At 38.1% G+C, this 12,930-nt stretch overlaps 1 pseudogene; it reads right to left on the bottom strand.

Annotated features, from left to right (window-relative positions):
• Positions 1–5,529: 5,529 nt before the first annotated feature.
• LOC101582476 lies at positions 5,530–6,547 on the bottom strand (annotated as a pseudogene).
• Between the last annotated feature and the right edge of the window lie 6,383 nt (positions 6,548–12,930).

Below are 12,930 nucleotides of genomic sequence, written 5' to 3'. Positions count from 1 at the left end.
TGGGATTAGGGTAGTGCCAAACCAATTAGTGGACTGATTTAGTAATAACACATGTTTAATCTCCACATCACATATTCTAGATTTAACCACTTTTGAAAAAAAGTCTTATTGCATGAGGCTTTTGGAGTACATCTAAACACAGACTATAACACTATCCTACTACTTAAAAATTTAAACTAAAAACAAGTTATAAATAACTTATATTTAAAGTCCTTATATAATTTTAAACCTAAAATAAATTTACAAACTAAATTTAGAAAACAATATAAAATGAATGAAATTCAAATTGACAGCATTAATGTGATAGATCATGCATTTTGGTGAAAAAAAAATGCCCTTTGCAATAAAACTATGCTATCCACATTTAAGATAGAGCTTTTGGGTTCTTAGTGCCTGTATTATATGTGTGTCACAGGTGACAAGGTAAATGAGAGAGATAGCATACAACATCAAACATGAGTAATTTATGGTCTCTCTCTGGTTTCCTAATTTTAACTTTAATTAAATTAAAGTTAAAATTTTAACTTTAGTTAAATTAAATTAAATTAATTTTTAATTTACTTTTCCAAGAAGACAGGGTTATTTAAACTACATACAAATTAAAAACAGATTCTCTTCTCCCTGTCTTTTCTACACAGTGGAGCTCAATGAAAATGGCTGAAGATCCTTATAAGGGACAAAATATTTCCACTAAAGGCAAGCCTGCCTTTTTCATAACAAATGTTTCTGACTTCTGCAGGTCTTCTATGCTCAACAGCAGATGAAAACTACCCTTAGACAAAAGTCTGCAAACTCCCAAACATGTTTCTTTCCTTTGATCTCATCAAACTACAAAGAAATAGAGATAAGGTCAAAATGTCCAGGGTCCTACCAATTTTTCCTTACTCTGAAGGGAAAAATGCTATCTGCTTAAACCGATCAGAGGGAAGTCTACTGAAAACTGTATGACCATAATGAAATGGAATTGATCATGTGCATTATAGATGCCAAACAAGAGCCAGAGAAAATTTCTAAAATACTTTGACTGTTAATGGCATCAGTGGAATGAAAACATTGCCCCTTAAGCAGATCTGTTGGAAGAATGACTGATTGTTTCTTTAAAAAAAAAAATTCTTTTTGATAAGGTTTATATCAAATACTAGCCCTTTGTAAAGCTTTTCTTGGTCCTTCTTGTCAAAACTCATTGTTCTCATTATTTCCATAGCTATCTCTGTTGAATATTTTTTCATTCCATTTCAAACTGTGATTAAGAGTATAAAACATTTTTTTTTAAATCTGGGCATAGTGGTACACACCTGTAATCCCAGCACTTGAAAGGCTAGGGCAGGATTACTGTGAGTTCAAGGCCACTTTGGGATATGCAACTTAGTTCAAAGGCAGCCTGCACTATATAGTAAGACTCTGTCTCAAAAGAAAAAAAAAAAAAATTAGTGTGAACCTCTCTTGAAAAGCAGCAGTTAATTTAATTATATTTATACCATGTAAATTGCTAACACAACTTCAGATACCAGGTAGTCAATGCATGTTTGTCCATTAAACTAAAAACCTGCTTGTTTGTCAACAATTATAAAGATAGTGAATCCATGTCCTTTGGTCTTTAAAACTAGCTGTGGAAGCTGAGAAGTTTATCTTTCAAAAGGTAATCCACAGCTATTACTTTTTTTTTCCTAGCATATCTACCACCTAAAGTTTTAGGACATCTTTGGAAACATTTTATTCATGATATAATGAGAGTACTTTAAAAACTATAAAACATTTTTAAAATGTTAGTAGTTAGTATTAAGATCTGAGACAAACAGAGCATATAGTATTTCTTTGGCTACATAGTTTAGAATATATTTTTGTTAAATGTGTTTTTTAATGTAATATAAGAAAACCTCATTACTATGATTAATACAACCTCCAAAAACATCAGAATTCATCTTTAGGATCATATGTGCTAGAGTGTGCCCTTGCTCTACCAAGAGCAGCAGTAAATGGCTTTGCAAAAAGAAGAGAAAGAAAATAGGAAAGCAAGCTGTTTTCAGAGAATGTGATAGTCTTTGTAAACAAATAATAGCATAGCAATGGCTGCATTTTAAAAAACAAAATGTATTATGAAAGCAAGAATCAAGAATTTGCCAATACCTCAGCCAAATGGAGGACTATGTCTATGGCTCATGTATCTGAAAGCATTAAAGCTGCCTAGTTTTAAAAATTGTTTTTTATTCACACTTTTCCTGCAACATAATTAGTAAGGTGCACATCTTTTCCACAGTATATTTAAAATTGTTATGGACATGAATCATTGGAAGATCTAGGAAATCTAAGCTGTTTTATACAATAGTGACAGAAAACCATGTAACGAACAACAAGCAAAAATAAATAACATTCAGTTTTTGTGAGAATGTAAATAAAAAGACTGATTACATTTATATCAAGCTACAGTTGTAAAACATGACATGAAATTTAAAAGATGCCTTTGAAATTAACAAAGGTAGATCAGAAAGACCAGGATTGCAGGAAACAAAACCCACGTTTACAATCAGAAAATCACTCATACTGGTCCATCAACATTTGGACGTGCTACTGTTATAGAAAACTTGATATTTGAGAGACTTACAGCTTCACTCCATGGTGAAAACTGTGAACCAAAAGAATTAAGTGCAAGTCTAGAATTATGCAGTGCTTTCAGAGTAAAAATAGAGGAAGAATGACTCATTTAAAAAATCTGGAGTTCAGATATGCCCCATGGAATCTCAGTTTGGTATTCTTCAAATTGCTTTTATTGGAACTTTTACGTGAAATAATCATAAAAATATTTTCTAATCCTAATTCAAAAATTGAAACAAGACAGCATAGTCAGAAGCACTCAGAAAAGTCACCATGCAAGTGGGAGAAAACTTCACGTTGTTTCTGAGAAAATATTGATTTCAAAGACATTGATACATGCAGAGAAAAGAAAAATCCTGTGAACTTTAATTTTGAGGAACTCTACCTGATATTATGACACATTTGTTTTTCCATTATAAATTTTATAGAATAACATCTGAAATGTGCAACAAAGTATTCATGTTATACAACAGGAAAAAATACAATTAAAAATGAATATGCCGGAAGAAGAAGCGAGGACAACCCCCGGGCCGCCCAAAGCTGCGCGCCGCTGCATCTCGTGTCTAGCGCCTGTGATCTGCCGCCGTCGCCACCATGCCCAAGAGAAAGGCAGAAGGGGATGCTAAAGGTGATAAAGCCAAGGTGAAGGATGAACCACAGAGAAGATCTGCAAGGTTGTCTGCTAAACCAGCTCCTCCAAAGCCAGAGCCCAAGCCTAAACAGGCGCCAGCAAAGAAGGGAGAGAAGGTACCCAAAGGGAAAAAGGGAAAAACTGATGCCAGCAAGGATGGAAATAACCCTGCAGAAAATGGAGATGCCAAAACAGACCAGGCACAAAGAGCTGAAGGTGCTGGATATGCCAAGTGAAGTGTGTGCATTTTTGATAACTGTGTACTTCTGGTGACTGTACAGTTTGAAATACTATTTTTTATCAAGTTTTATAAAAATGCAGAATTTTTTTTACTTTTTTTTCAAAGCTATGTTGTTAGCACACAGAACACTTCATTGTTGTTTTGGGGGAAGGAGCATATGTCAGTAGCACAATGTCTCCAAAGCTGGATTGATGTGGGGAAGGTGCCTTTCCCTGCTGGTTTTGAGAGACTTCCTCTTGGCTCCCAGGAGGAGGGAGGGATTCCCTGATGTTACACATGTGGCCACTTTGGCATAAATGCCTTGTGGTACGGGACAGCTCCCAGTTCATTTTATGTCCTCCTTTCCTCTGCCATCAGCATAGGCTTAACTCCCTTAAGCCCAGAGACCTATTGGGATCTAATTCCCAAAAGTGATGTTACCAGTGTGTCAGGCAATCTGGACTACCAGTAATGTTCAGGTGGTGTCCCACAAGAACAATTGATTTCTTTTTTCTAGATTGTGGATCTTCAGATTGATAATTCTGCCATTTTCATTTCCTGAAAGTCAGGGTTGGCTTGTGAAAAGTTGTTAAACAACATGCTAAATGTGAAATGTCAACCCTCACTCTAAACTTTCCGTACTTCAGAGCCTCAAATGCAGACTTCATTGGATTTTATAGTGGCTTTCTGATTTTTGGTAGTCCATCCAAGAAGGGAGTTTGAAAGTTGTCATATACTGTTAAAGATTGTGTGCCCATGTCCTGCCTGAAATACCATGATTGTTTATGAAAAGTATCTTTAATAAAGCTGGATACAGTTTGGCTTGGAAAAAAAATGAATATGCCACAAAACTGTATTGAAATGTTTTCTCTATCAGGCTATATTCTAATCATCTGAAAATTAAACTTGTTGTTACATGCCTTTTTTATTACTCAAGTAGAAAAACTAGGAAATGTAAAGAACTTAAAAAAGAAAAATCCCTAGTTTTCTACTATCCAAAAATAAACAGGATGAGCATTTTTGTGTATATCTATTTAGACTTTTAAAGGAACAATGCACACACTATATTGTAACTTGATTTTCTTTCCCCAGTTGCTATAATGTGGACACCCTTCCATGTCGTCCATATGCATGCTACCATTTTTAATGGTTTCCTAGTATCCCATTAGCATAATTTACAACCAATTCTGTATCAATAGATGCTTATACTGCTTACTATAAAATACTTTAATATCTATTCTCTGACCTATACCTACATGGATTTTTTTTCTTAAATAAATGTCACTCCCACACCAATTGCTGCATTTTACTCTTGGGGAAAAGACCCTACTTAAATGGGGCCCTGGCTTCTCATCAAGAATCTTCCCTCGCTGTTCCTCTCACTTATTTACCACAGCATCACGCCCCTCTGTTTGTGATCAGAAAAACCAGCAGTTTCATTTCTGCCTCAGAGCCTTGGAACCTCTCCATGGGCCAGACACACACCTTGCCATGCGCCGCACTTTCCGGAACTCTGCTCAAGAGCCTCCTCCTTGGCAAGGCCTTCTCTGACCACCCATCTTGAAACCCTCTTTTATTTTATTTTTTTAACAGCAGCTACTGTTCAAGGTTTATTTGGTATTGTAGTTGGTGTGACACTGGGTTGCACCGTTCACAGGTAGATCTTTTTACATTATACAGCAATATATATATATATATATATATATATATATATATATCACAAAATAAAATCCTTTGAAATAGTTATGCACAAGACATGCAGTATTGGATTTGTACACTGGATCCCAGGCTGTAACCAACTGGGGAAAGGTTAGACAAGGCTTGGTGGGCGAAGCTGTGCAACCGAGTAATACACATCTGTTTGAAGAGTAACTCGAGTCTGCACAGCAAGGTGTCTCAGAGATGCTGGGTTACTTCACACTAACTAGGACTACAAGTGCTGCAGCATCCAGCATCAGGACAGAGCTGTGGGATTTTTGTGAACCATTTCTACTTCTAACTTTCAGAAACTGATGTTTTCTCCAGGCCATCTTAATAGTGCTGCTTCAATCACATGTCAGAAAAAGGACAACTGGCACAACTCCAACTAAACTCTCCTGTAGCCTAGATAGTGATGTGGTGACACTGAAAGACTTTAAAACTGCAGCTCCTTCTGGATCGCCACAGGGTATCTGCAGTCTTCAAATGTGCCTCTTTCTCAGGAGTCTGAGTCACCTTCACAGCATCAAAGATCCCATTCTGTCCCAGGACACAAGGGACACTAAGGAAGACATCATCCTTGACTCCATAGAGCCCTTTAATCATGGTGGAAATTGGATGCACTCTCCTAAGTTTCTTCATTATACTTTCTGCCAAATCTGCCACCAACAGTCCAATAGCCCAGAATGTGTAGCCTTTTAGTTTGGTCACTTCATAAGCACTGTCAACCACCTGTTTGTGAACCTCTTTCCAGTGCTCCTTATCCCCATCAGTTCCTAACTCAGGGTGCAGATTCTTCAGGGTGACACTAGCAACATTCATGCCACTTCACACGGGGGTGCTGGAGTCTCCGTGCTCCCCAAGGATCCAGCCGTGGCAGCTCAATGGGTGTACGCCCAGCCTTTCCCCCATCAGGTAACAGAACTGGGCTGAATCCAGGTTGCAACCACTGCCAATAACATGGTTCTTGGGAAAGCCATATAGGTCAAGATATTCACTGGGTTGGACAAAACAAGCAACTTGCAGTTGAGACTGCACTTTAAAACATTAGGAATGATGAACTTGAAGATGTTCACGTTACACTGCACCAAATTAAGATGGCTCTCTCCCTCTTGCTGATGCGCTCCAGCAGTGATAAAAATCAGCTTGGGGTTTGTGGTTACATTATAGTGTTTGCCAGAGACAATTTTTGGTGTCCTGAGGAAAAGGCTGCCGTGTCAGAGATCTATCATCTCTCCCTTCAATTTGTCTTCCGTGACATCAACAAGAGCAAGTTCATCTGCTAAGTCCTTCATTAAGATACTGATGGCACAGGCCATGCCAACAACACCAACCCTGACCTTATTCTGGGGCACCTGTTCCTCCTTAAGGAGATTCACAATCAGCTGATCTTTGAGACTGGCCATCTTGGACTTAGAACCAAAAGGAACCGGGAATGCACACGGGGCGGGCATTAGGGTGTATGCTTCTCAGATCCAGACTCGGTGACAGCCGCTCCGACACTGAAACCCTCTTTTAGTTACTTCATTTCACACTGCCTAAAAGCATCATAATTCTTACTTTTATATATATTTTTTCTGTCACACACACACACACACACACACACACACACAGTTATTTATAAGCTCTATGTACTCTCAGCACTGTTCTAGACACATGAAAGTCCCTTGGTAAATTTTTGTTGAAATAATAAATTAGTTCTGGACAGAAATTCAATAGACCTTGTGTGTCTTATTTTAATTTCCTCTTCAGAGGCAACTTTTGCAAAGGGGGAAAAACAATGATCTATCAGTAAACCAGCCTTTCCTAATCTTGAGCAAATTTAATATCATGAGGAAAACTTTTATCTCACCTTTTACCCCTTTTCACCACTACCTCACCCTTTCAAATAGTATTCTGAGATTTTCCTTTGTGGCTTTTACTACATCTATTAATAAATCATTTGTATAATTATTTGTTAAAAGCATTTCTCCTCCAAAAGACTGAAACTCCTTGAGGGCCAGGATTGCCTCTAATTCCCTGCTGTGCTCCCAGCTTCATCAATAGTGTCTGGCACAAAATAAGTACATAAAAAATAGTAGTTGAATAAAAGAAATACTAGTCTTCTCTGAGCTGAAAACATTGTAATTAAAAAATAAATTATACAGGGTTGAGACTTATTATTTTACCAGAATTCCTGTAAGGAAGGAAAAAGTGCCTGGGGAAATAGCCTGATAAAGTGTTTGGAGAAGGAGAGCACCTGAGGATGATGGGACTGTGCTGAGGCAATCAAGAAATGGCCAACACGTTCTCCCTGACAAAACCAGAGGAATTAGTTTAGGCCCAGTGAGAAAGGACAGAAACAGGAGCTGAGCAGGTGATGTGAAACTAGAGCACAAAGTGAAGTTAAGAGAGACTGAGTAAAAATTTTCTTGGCAAAGTCATCAGTCACATGGTGATTCACACCTGATCTCTTCAGTCAACTCTACTATACGACGTATCTTAGGAGGAGTGTGTGTGTGTGTGCAGACTCGAAAAGAGCCTAATAAGCATAAATTGCCAAAAAGAAGCAGCAAAACACATAGGCATTGTGATAATCCATTAACTGAGGAAACAGATGTTTGGAGCCAGAGGTAGCTTTGAGAATGTAAAATACCTAGAAATTCTACGAATCAGCCACAAGTCCTGGAATTGGAGAATTGTTTCATTTTATCTAAACTTCATGTCAGGGAGATAGCTCAGTGGCCTAAGTGCCTGCCTGCCAAGCAAGTGCAAGGTCTTGAGTTCTATCCCTGGTACCAAAAAAAAAAAAAAAAAGAGAGAGAGAAAGAAAAGTAAACTTCATGGGCCAGGAAGACACCTTGTCACTCATCAATGAATTTTTGCCATGGAATTAATTACACATCTTACTCCTGGCCCAACTCTGACTTTATTGTTACTCATCCCTTCTTGGTTTGGAACGTTAGATCTAAAGATATGAGAAAAATGATAGGAGTTAGGTTGGAATGAGACCCTGCAACCTTATCACCAGATAAGATAAACTTTGCGGAAATGTGTCTTTGGTTTTTTTGTTTTTTTGAAAACTTTTAAAAAATTTGGTTTTTTAAAAAAAATTTTTATTTATTTTAATTAGTTAGTTGGTACTGGGTCTTGATACGCAGCTGGGACTTGTAGTGATCCTCCTGTCTCAGCCTCCCCAGTGCTCGGATTGTAGGCGTGTGTCACCATGCCTAATTTTGCTGGCCGCTCCGCTGCCCCTGGGGCCACTCTGTTTAAAAAGATAACATGAAGATTGAGTGATTTTAAGTCTTTTGAAAACAGATACTTTATAAATGAAAAAATACCATATCCCTCTGCATTTAAAATTGTTACCGAAAGTAAACTATGAATGCTATTCTTGATTTGATTTGATTATTCAAACAGATTTTTGCCATTTTAAAATTTCTTAAGAGCATGAACTGTATTACTATTTTCAACTTCCTACTTAGACTAGTCTCTAAGTAGAAAGGCCAATTCTACAAAAACCTTTGATGATGAATCACAAGTGACCTGCCAGGAGAAAATGCACTATTACTTACATTTGTATAATCTTGTAAGAAGAAAATAAATAATTGCCCAGTCAGACAAATTATTAGAACATATATAGAAACACATTCTCTTCTTTTTGAAAGAGTTCGGGAGGCTGAAGCATGACTAGTAGAAGGTCCTGTTACACATGTGAATACTTCCAGCTACCTTATGGCCAGTAGTTCCTGTTTTTATTGGATCACACCCCTGATTCTTCCCAGAAAGAAAGTTTCACTTTCTGGTTACAGTTGAATTTATGAGTCAACATACACTAATGCACTCACTTCATTTCCACTGGCATCTGGATGGGAAAAGGAAACACTTACTGATTTTAATATCCACTCATTATATTCAAAGTGGTCTTGCTGATTCTTAGCTAAACTAAATATAGGGCCTGACCTACTGGTCTACAGTTATTCAAAAAACTTCATTTCCCATGCACATTATCTCATTTGAAAGTGGAGGAACAGTTTATTATATACATTATGTATTTCAATATATGTAAACATTTGAAAAAACTAGAAAGTCACCTTATGAAATTTCATGATTACTGTTTCTGAGTACAGGGATTATGGGTGTGATAAAATAATGATATCCCTCATGAAGATGTCCATCTTTTAGAACCTGCAGAATATTATATTATATGGCAAGCAGGAATTAAGGATATTCATCAACAAGGTTATCCTGCATCTTTCAAGGACAGTATACACCTGAGAAGTTGCAGTTCAGCGTTCACAGTCTCAGTCGTGTGAGACTTTTCCTTAGAACCTAACTAATAGTGTTCTGTGAAACCTCCACAATATCGTGAAAACTGCAGACATTTGGGGTGGGGGGGGGTTGGCAGGAGGTTTGCAAGTAGCCAATCCGAAAGTGTTACTCAGTTCTCCTTGCTGTTCATCCTCTGTTGCCCGGTAACCCATCTCTAGCAGATGCTGCAACACACCCACATCATAGCAAGTTACTATACCACACATAGTTATCTGAAGTGTTCTCAGTGTTCTTCTTCTCAGTACTAGATCGGACTCCTAGTGCCTTCTCAAGTACTGGTATTAGAGGCACACGACACCATGCCCACTCTCAATAGCCGGCTCAGCACACCCCAGGGGCGGGGCCGGCACGGCAGGCCCAGGGATAGAATCCCTGGTCCCTCCACCTGCTTCCTGGCGCTTTAATCTGCTGCGCTATTTGGCCAGCCCAGTTTTGTTCTTCTTAAAGCCCTAAGTTTCCTAAAATGCGGCCAAACACCCTGCATCTTCTGAGGCTTTATTAATACAGTATTTTATTAAATTAAATAACAATACTGTGGGAGACAGCTTATTTAGGATTTAAATGACAAAAACAGGCATATTTTCTAACCATATCAGAAATTCGCTACTTTTCACAAGTCATGGGTTCTTTAGGAACCGTAATCACAGCAAATTTCGGGGGTCTACCCAGTGTAATCACACAGGTCCTTAAAAGTAGCTGAGAGAGGCAGAAGACAGACAGAAAGAGATGTGACTAAGGAGAAAAGATCAGATATGCCAGCTGCTGGCTTTGAAGATGGAGAAAGGGGCCACAAGCTAAAGCTCCAGCACAGCCTTCCGGAGCCGGAAAACCCAGGAGGCGGAGCCGCCGCTGCGAGCACAGCCCCGCTGCCCGCGGATTTTAGCCTCACAAAACCTAGGTCAGACTTCTGACCTCAAGAACTGAAAGATAATGAATTTGCTTGTTTTAATTTACTAAAATTGTGATAATTTGTTACAGCAGCAGATGGAAACTAGTATGACATGTGATTTTGGTTATTGTTTCTCTGGGAACTTTATATGGAAGAAAGTGATATTTTTCAAGTTTTATAGAATGTATATGTGTTGTTTTTATATAGTGGTCCTGCTCATTATATTGTGAGACTCTTGGTGGATGTCCGAAACAAAAGATAGTAGTGAACCATAATATACACGTAATAAACCTACACACACACACACACACACACACACCACACACCACACACATTTATTTATTTCTTTATTGAGAACTTTGTCTTTTCACTCAAAAAGAAGGCATTTTAAAACTTCTTTGCAGTATATCTGAATCTCCAGCATTGTTATTCTTGTGTTTTGGGGTCATGATTCAGTAAAATAAAGGTCAATACAACACAAGGACTATAATACAGAAAACTACTAAGGGACTGTTGAGTGAGCAGTATATGTAGTGTGGATATGTCATATATGGAATGGGACAGGACCAAGAGAGATTTCATCATACTACTCAGGACACCTCCAAATTTAAAACCTAAAAACTGTTGGACTGGTCAGATAGCTAAGTGGGTCAATGGATTCTTAGCATACCTGAAACCCAGGGTTTGCTACCCAACACCACACACACACTCACACACACACACTCTCACACACACACACGCACACACACACACACACACACACACCCTTATGCATTGCTTATTTCTATATTTTGAATCTAATATTTCCAGACTTCAGTCAACCTCTGAAACAGAAAAGTGACACCACAGATAAGGACTACTATAATCAGAACATCACATGTTTCTTAGGCTTATTACTAAAATAAGAGTTATTATAGAAAATATCAAACATTGAAGCTAATATATGACAATACCACAGTTGCTTCCTGACCTTCTTAACCTAATTTCTTGAGAAAATCAATTCATAAAAATCCACATAACAAGAAGTAGCAGCACTTATTTTAACCAAGAGCTCATATACAAGTGAAACTCAACTTATTAGAAATTTACTGAGCGCCTGCAGAGTACCGAGTAGCAACATTGCCTAGCAGGACAGTTTATGCCACTTTCTGACCTGATTCCTTTGCTTCAGCTTACTTCACATGATTGTTTGCTGTGGTGGGATGCTGGAAGCAGAGGCTAGTGGTGGTGTTGCTGATGACTGAGCTTGAAGCAGCCAAACTGGGATGTAGGAATATAGGAGGATACTGGACACAGAGGAGGAAGAGTTAATTCTGTTGGTATCCATGGAAGAGGATGTGGTGCTGGTAAGAGAGCTCTGGACAAAATAAAAGTTTTTTTAATTAAAAAAAAATGTTAAATAGGATATAAAGATGTCTTTATGTGTTGCAACATACGCATTTCTTTACTCTCCATTGGTAATTTTCACTATCATAGAAAGGTGGTGAGAGGAATCCATGAGGAGGGCTGGGGAGATAACTCAGTAGTCTAAGTGCCTACCTGGCAAGCTCAAGGATCCAGGTTCTATCTCCGATACCACATGCCATGAAAACAGGTACCACTGAAACCAGATGTGATGACACATGCCTATAGTCCTAGCACTGGGGAGGCTGAGACCCTGTACCAAATAAATAAATAAATAAAATAATTTTTAATGAAGAATCAATGAGGAGACCAACTATATAACTTTTTCTTTATTTTCTCCAAATTCCATGATATGCTACACAAAATTCCCAGTACTTCATTTGACATAACTTTGCAACTCCTGTTTTCTCTTTTCAGGCACTGTTTGCCAGAAACAAACTATCAACTTTCATTTCCCATCTCCCTCTGACTCTTCTGTTTTCTTAAACTGAAATATGGGAAATCATGATCATCTTACCATTGTTTATTTAACAGCCACATTGCAGCTCATGGATGAGACTGTAGTAGAACATTAACTTTCTATCACGTAAGCTATGCTCCAAACTTACACATATACATCACTAGGTGGTCTAACCTCTTGTCATGTCTTAAATAATACTATTTCTTCTTCTACCCCCCAAATAATGCCAAAATTCCCTTTTAAATACAAACATATATTTCATTGTGATCCCCTTGACCACTAGCATTAGCCAATCTTTACACATCTATCAATTAATTTTACCCAGAAAGACTGTTCCTTACAATGCCGGGGGCACTGGACTCTGTCAAACAAAACATTACCCCAGTGGGAAAGTAGGGAGGAAGGAGTCTAGTATGGTCTATTGGCACTCACTGAAGCAATGGTAATAAAAGCTGACTTGGAGACTCTCTACAAATAGTTACTGAAGAGTCTCTACCCAGTTAAAAGAAGCTTTGATGGAAGTGAAAACTAAGTAAATTTCACAGGCGTTCTTTGGGTCATTTGAAGAACAAGGATTTCATATTCATCTTGCTGCTGCTTACCCTCGTAACTGAGACAATAGAGCCACCATGACCTGATTTAAAGCATTCCTGGTATGATGTTTCCAGAACCCCTCCTCACATGAAAATCAAATATATAAATCTCAGCTTTTTCACTCTGCT

The sequence above is a fragment of the Octodon degus genome, unplaced genomic scaffold (genome assembly GCF_000260255.1).
Source record: "Octodon degus isolate 3935 unplaced genomic scaffold, OctDeg1.0 scaffold00091, whole genome shotgun sequence".
Taxonomy (NCBI): Eukaryota; Metazoa; Chordata; class Mammalia; order Rodentia; family Octodontidae; genus Octodon; species Octodon degus.
The sequence above is the reverse complement of the archived record's forward strand: the minus strand, read 5'-3'. Positions and strand labels throughout refer to the sequence as shown.